Source organism: Chrysochloris asiatica, unplaced genomic scaffold, assembly GCF_000296735.1.
Source record: "Chrysochloris asiatica unplaced genomic scaffold, ChrAsi1.0 scaffold00397, whole genome shotgun sequence".
Lineage (NCBI taxonomy): Eukaryota > Metazoa > Chordata > Mammalia > Afrosoricida > Chrysochloridae > Chrysochloris > Chrysochloris asiatica.
This window is the reverse complement of record NW_006408915.1, coordinates 102,857-110,742: the sequence shown is the minus strand read 5'-3', so window position 1 is coordinate 110,742 and position 7,886 is coordinate 102,857. Positions and strand designations below refer to the sequence as shown.

Below are 7,886 nucleotides of genomic sequence, written 5' to 3'. Positions count from 1 at the left end.
TCAGTGGTTCAAAGTCACTAGCCATTCCTAGGAAACCGTATACATATTCCCGATGAGTCGGAACAACTGAACAAAACTTCATAACACCAACAGCATGATAATAAAAATTAGTGTGGTGGCTTGCACATTGCTATGATATTGAAATCTTTGCCACTCATATTTCAAATACCAGCAAAAGTAGCAATTACTGGGTGGATGTCAGCAGCATTTACAGACTAAGACAGATTAGGAAGGCTTGGTGATTTACTTCCCAAAATTTGTCAATGAAAACCATATGGAACAAAGCAAAATATTGTCTAATATTGCTAGGAGATAATCCCATAGGTTGGAAGAAACAAAAACACAGAGTGTCCATCCACAACAATAGACTGAAGCGTACCAATGACCATGAAGATGATGCAAGACTACGTAGCATTTCATCTTGTTGTACATGGGGTTATCAAGAGTTGGAACAAATTCAACAGCAAGGAACAGCACCAACAGGATTATAATACGGATTGTTGCTGTTGTTTAGAGCTGTAGAGTCAGTTTTGACTCATACTGACCCTATATAGGGTTTCTGAGCAGTGGCTGGTGGATTTGAATTGCTGACCTTGCAGTTCAAACCAAACTTGTAGTCCAGTGTTTATCCTACAGTGCCACACCAGGACTCCACAGTATGGATTAAGAGAACATTTATCTCAGAGTCTGGCACAGAATTAGTGCTCCAAAATTGGGATCTCTAATAATAATACTGGTGTAACGCCATAGGATAAGCACTTGCAAGGTCAGCAGTTCAAACCCACCAACTGGTCCTCAGAAACCCTACACAGTGTCATTATAAATTGAAACTGACTCAATGGCACTTAGCAACAACAACAAAAATGATAAATATATCAAGTATGGATAATGCATTAAATATTAAAACAGTATATATTTGGTGTGGTGTAATCTTTAACGTTTTATTGTGATTGACGCTGTGGGCTATTGCATCAGACTACAGTCATTTGAACTACGAGTTCTGTTGTTCAAGCTCATCAGCTGCTCCTATGGCTTGGAATCAACTCAACGGCACATCACAACAACAACAACAATTGTGATTGGGGTGAAAATTTACAGAGTAAGTTAGTATTTCATTCAAGAATTCATACACGTTTTGTTTTGTGCATTGACTATAATCCCTGCAATGTAACTGCATCCTTCCCACTTTCTTCCCTATGATTTCCATTTCCATTCATTCTTCTTTCCTGCTATCTTAACTTTATTCCTAGGCAAATGCTGCCCTTTGATCTCATATGATGGGCTCTTCTAAGAAGTAGCAGTATGTACTCCTTAGATCAATCAACAGTTATGTATTTAGTATAACTAAAGGTTTTGTAACAGTGTCACAAACTTAACTGCCTATTATTTATTTTTCAACTAAACAACAGAGCATCTCACATAATGCCTTTATGGTCAATAGATCTCTGCAGTTATCATACAATGCAGAGCTTCCCATTGGACATGTAAAAACTAAATCAGTCAGCTGTGTACCTTCCTCTTTCTCTTTCATCTCAGATATTTGGCATTTTACCAACATAGTCCAAGACCTTCTGGACTGAGAACAAACTAAAATGAGTTTAGAGAAAGATAAAACTGTTTTAGTGAAACACCACAGGAAACAAATCAATTAAAAAGCAGGAACTCAGCAAGCTGATTTACATTATTGTATTTACCTAGTCTCAGCCTCATCTCCTATGCCACCAACACACACATGTAGGCACACGCCACACACACATCATACCACACTCACACCGTATATCACATATACATCACATTACACATATTGAACATATACCACACACATGAACACACCATGTCACTGCACTCATAACCACATAACGCACACACATGCACACACCACTATGACTGCAGTGTTTCAAATACCAGGAGGGTCAGCCATGGTGGACAGGTTTCAGCAGAGCTCCCTAAAACCAACTAGGGGGAAAAAAGGCTTAGCAATCTACTTCCAAAAATGATCTATTGAAAACACATGGACCACAATCAACTATTGTCTGCAATAATGATAGGAGATGAGCCCTGTAGGTTGGAGGACAAGCCCTCTAGGTTGGAAGACACACAAAATACACAGTAGACACACTAACGGTCATGAAGAAGGCACAGGACCAGGTGATGTTCTGTTACATTGTACATGAGGTTGCCGGAGTCAGAGGCAACTAACAACACACAAGGGAGATTTTGAATGAGCATCTAAAGTGTCATGGATCCGGATTTTGAAGTGATGTCTTCTGCCTCACTTTCCCTGATGTTCCTTCTCTTAGTAATACTAAAGAAAGCACTCATCTCACCTTTCATTCAGCTTTGTTTCTAGACTCCAAAACTCAAATAAAAGCAATCCCACCCACCCCCCACCCCCGCAAAGAAAACATCATCACAGCCTTCCATTTTCCAACAGGTTTGGACAGTTTTGCTTTCTTTTGCTTCTGTCAAGAAGAGGGGAATGGTACAGAAGTGGTGATTCCCTGGTGGGAACAGGAGAAGCAAGTCAAGTACCACTGCTTTGGGATCTTGAAAGGATAGCAGGTCTAATAGTCAAAAGCATATTTTGATTAGAAATCAAGGAGTTTGTCCCAAGAAAGATGACAATCCAAAAGTAAACCAAATGATGTGCTGAAAACTGTCCTTTGAAAAGATAGAACAGATTGCTCAAATGAAGCATACTCCTGAAACACATTATTACTAGGGCCACATGTCACCCATCAGTGAAGTGCACCCTCCACACCCAGAAGGAGGGACACATTCCTCCATCGGATAGTCAGTGAGCACTGGAGCTAGTGTTGCATTGTCCTACGCACATGTTCTGGAACTGTGTCTAGACCAGTTGGCAAAGAAAACTTACACACATGGGAAGGTTGAGACATCAATGCCAAAGTTAATTCCTGCTAACAATAACACAAGAAGAGTCATAGATCCATATGTATTGAGTGACCCAAGGGGCATTAAGGGAATCACAAGAACAAGTTCTCAGCCAATAATGTAGCCAAGAAGTGTTATGTGGGAGAGGAAAATCACCTTTAAACCAGGAAAATATATTGAAAAGTAAATCTTTGTTTTCGGCTCCACAGAACCCAAATTGATGGTTTTTAAAGCATTTTCCTTAGCATAGGAGACCAAATCTGAGAGTCACAGTTAAGTTTTACACTGTGCTTCTGGCTGTCCTACAAGATGCCTGGCCTGTCCCCACACAAGGACATATTGAGGATTTCCAGCAAGATAGCAGACAGGCAGACACACTACACAGAACCTCTACAACAAAGGCATGAATTCAAATGAAACAAATTCAGATGATAATCCTGGAATTCTAAGCTTCAGGAAAAAAAATGATATAGAAGTAGGTTGAATACTGAGTAGTAGAAGAAGCTGAACAAAAGTTGTGAGAAAAGAGGCAGGCTGGCCTGATGTGGCACAGCCATCTTGAACTATTGTAAGCAGCATTGACAAATACACACCGGTGACTGACGAGAATTAGAAAAGTAGGATCCTCCGTTGTTCCACACACCCTCCTGATGACCAAAGGTGTGGCAAGCCCACACTCTCACCCACCCAGTAACTAATGACTGGTAACTGCCCCCTGCACAGCCTTTCTCTGTTTGAGGTTTACCAAGTTTACGACTCGAGTCTGAAGACAGGTGAGCTCTCCTGCATCAGATCAGCAGAATGTGCAGTCCCTGGTAGCCCTATGAGAGCTGGAAATTTTTCCATAACCAACTGCCCTGTCTTCAGCTGCCCTCTGTACCGGAAAGATTTTCTACCAGAAACAAGCACCCTGGCCTCAATCACCTTCTGTGTGTACACTAATTCCAGAGCAGGTGCTTAAACAACATCTAAGCCAACAGGTTCTCCATCTAATGCCAGGCATCCTACCCCATTACACAAACTCTGTAAACTCCTGGGCTAGCAGAAGGTGCTGACCCAGACTAGGCCCCAGACCCCCAGTTTTTTCCTCTCTCTTTTTTTCTGTTTTTATCCTTCTTTCTCTGATTTCCCTATTTTTATCCTTTTCTTTCTCTGATTTCCCTATTTTTATCCTTTTCTTTCTCTGATTTCCTTTTTCTTTTTTCCTTCTGTTTCCCATTTATTGCTTCCCTTCTTCTTTCTCTTTTTTATCTTTTCTTAATTATTTTACTATTCTCTTTAATTTCCTTTTTTTCTTTCCCCTGGTTTTTATTTTCCTTTCCTTTTTTCTTTATAGTTATTAAATTATTTTTACTGTTATTTGTCTACTCTACCTTGCTTTTTAAAATTATTACTTGTATAGACACTTGAAGGGGGGTGGGGAACAGCCAGAAGCATCACAACAGAAACCATGTGGGCCCAGATCCAACCTATAACTAACTGGAATACCTTGGTGGGGGCAGGAAACTGCCCAGACCCAAAATGGTGGGGGAACTATGATGGCATGGGCAGATGGAATGGCTGGGGACACAGGACTCAGGGAGGGAGAGGAGTTGTTTGCTGACAGCTGGGGGGGGCGGGGCAGGCCTGTGGGGTGTATCCTGTGGTTATCTGATGAGGCATGGAGGTGATTTTAATCACTGCAATGAAATTAAATACAATAGGATTAATGTGAAACTTAAGTGGGACAGAGGCAAATAATGATGTATGCTGACCTGGTTGGCCAGCAGTGTGCCAAGTCCATGGGACTCTTGGACCCAGAGTCAGCAACATAGCCACAAAGGACTAGTGGAGAGTGAAGCATCCAACTGATAAGAAGAGAGGGCACATGCATAAGAGCACCCACACTTGCAGATAATACCCACTTAACCTTGTGTCAATGGCTGATGATCAGAGCTCAAACAGAAGAAGAAAGAAGAGGGAAAAAAGAATAATCTGACACAATTTGATAAACTTGACACACACCTATGGAAGCAATAGCTCAAATGAGTGAACAAATCTTCACAGTGAGGATCATTCCCACCTCCTCCACACATGGAGAGGACGGGGATGGGCAACTTGGACATTGGCTACCCAGAATGGGGGTGCTACAGAGGCAAGAAGTGACTGGCTTACTAGCTTTCAAGAGGGAATCTAGATTCAGAGGGTGTGGAGCAAGGTAGAATCTCTACTGAGTAGTATCCATTCTACCTAGTCATGGCTGATGAAAGGAGATGCAGATGGGTCTCTTGCGATACAATAGCGAATAATTGCTATCAGGACTGATTGTAAGGGCTAGAAATGTAAAGGGGGATGTTTTGGGGCAAAGGAAGGGAAGTGATTAACCTTATAGTCTAGGAGTGGAGGTCCCTGGGACCATCAAAGGAGAAGAGCAAAGAACAGAACCCTACCCAGAGAAGCAGTGATGCCAGGGATGGAGACAGAGATGATGACATGGGGATATGGAGTGGCTGGAGACTTTGGACCTAGAGAGAGAGAGAGGCGGTGTGCGGACGACAGGAGGGCAACCCTTTGGTTGATCGATGATGCATGGAAGGGACTTTAACCATGGCAAGGAAACGATATATGATATATGATAAATGATAAACAATATATGACAGGATCAATGATGTGAAGCTGATGTCCTCCCATGTGAACTATCACATAATTTATAATAAAGCATTAAAAAATAAATTATTATTTGCTGTTGCTTGTTTTGCTTTTTTTCCTGTTTTAGTTTTTTCCTTTTTCCCACCCAATGTGAGTCAGCATCATACAACTGTGCCTATGTGACCCAGCCACACCTGTACCTCCTAAAGCCCTACCTACTGGGCAAAATATACCATTCACTACTGTATCACCTGATAATCAGTAAAAAACAGCCAAGAAGCAGGTACCCAAGCATCCACTGTATCACCGAAGAAGAAATTTATGGATATGAAATTAGCTGGATACTGATGTGGATTATGATTAGTATTACAACAAGTATGTCAGTGTGAAGAAGGTAAACATTGCCAGATTGTCAATGGTGCTGACAGCTCTTGTGTAGTTTTCAGCGTCTGCCTCTCTTACAAAGAACTCAAGCATGAGTGGTTATAAAGTATCACTGAGAGGACATGGCTTGCATTCTGATTGGATTGGTGCCTTTGCCCTAGTGTCTCTCTCCCTGAAGGAATAGTACTCTTCACACCTTCAATGAAACTTAATGCCCACTCAGAGGTGACAAGTTTAAAAAGAAGAAAGCAGTCAACACCAGCCAAGTTCTCCCTCAACTGTGCTGTACAAACAGAGAACTGCACATTTTCTATGACACCTACCAACAGACAGATGCGAAGTGCCTGTAACCAGCATACAATCATCAAGCAAAGAAAACTACACTATAATATCAAAGAAAAAAACAACAACAAACAGATAATTTCTGTTCACATGAAGAAAAAGGACAGAGTTACTCAAATAAGTAACCCAAAACAGAGCCAGAAGACCTTTGGGAGGAAGAAATGGCATTGAAACCACCTGGCAATGAATTCAAAAGAATAACATTTAGGTGCTTTCAATGGATTGAGAGAAACACTGAGATAGCTTCTGACAAAATCAAGGAAACACAGAAAAAGTTTTACAGGAATTCAGAAAAACACTACAAGAACAAAATTATAAAATAAACAGTAGACAGAATTAGTGAAAATAAAGACATCTCTCAATAGTAGTCAACTAGAGAAACAGTCTAAAAAAAGAATATTATCGCTAAGTGCCACCAAATCAGTTCTAAATCACATCCATCCTGAATAGGGTTTCCAAGGGAGTGACTGGTGAGTTTGAAGTGCCAACTTTGAATTTAGCAATCCAGTGCTTATCCTACAGGATTACATCAGGACTCAAGAACAGGACTCCAAACAGAATAGTCCCCAAAAGGAAGTCACCATGACAAATCATAAGTAAATTTTCAAAAACCAAAGACAAAGAAAGAATCCTGAAGCAGCTTAAGAAAAATGAAAAGGGCGAGCCCGTGAGATGAGCTGCCACGACCATCCATTCACTACAGAGCCAAAAGAGTAGGGGAGAGACCTAGAGGACTCTAACATGAACAAGTTGAAATAATCACAGAAGGATAAATTTCCTCAGTTTATGATGTTCACACAATCTAGCGAAAAAACAGCAGTAAGTTGTCTATCTCAAAATGACTGGAAGTTATATGTTGCAACAGACTTCTTTTCCCCCCAAATCCTGATCTTTATATATGACAGAGTGTAAAAGGGTAATTGAATAGGAAGAAGTTAGATACAAAGATCCTCAAGATGAAAATAAAATTGGAATCCATGGTATAAAGCAATTCTGTGATGACTTGACACTTGATTCAGCCAGCATTAGTGTGTTGATCATTGTATGGAAGTTCAGAGCAGCAACACTGTGCAAGTTCTCCAAACAAGAGTTCATGGATGTCATGACAGGGTTAGGATGTTACAGAACAGAAAAACTAAAGGCCCAAATACCCAAGATGGAACAAGAACTGAAAGAACCTGGATGATTTAAGGATTTTTACCAGTTTACTTTTTAATTTTGCAAAGAATCCAGGAAAAAAGGACTAGGTCTAGAAATAACCTTCGTCTACTAGAATTTAGTGCTTATGGAAAACTTAAATTCTTAGACTTATGGAATAAATTTTTGTTGGAGCATCATACACAATCAATACCAAAAGATACTTGGAATCTCCTCTTAGACTTCAGTACAATGATTTGCAGATGACATGTCTAATTATAATGAAGAAGGAGCATGGCCTGTCCTTAATGATGACTTTGTAGAATTTTGTTGTGTTGTTAGGTGGCATTGAATCAGCACCGACTCATAGCAACTGTATGCACAGCAGAATGAAACACTGCCCAATCCTGGACCAACCTCACTATTGTTGCCATGCTTGAGCCCATCAATGCTGCCACTTGGCCAATCCATCTCATTGGGGGTCTTCCTCTTTTTCTCTG

General features: G+C 40.7%; 1 pseudogene; it reads left to right on the top strand.

Moving 5' to 3' along the window:
- Positions 1-6,990: 6,990 nt before the first annotated feature.
- LOC102827253 overlaps positions 6,991-7,886 on the top strand; it is a 2,477-nt pseudogene continuing 1,581 nt past the window's right edge.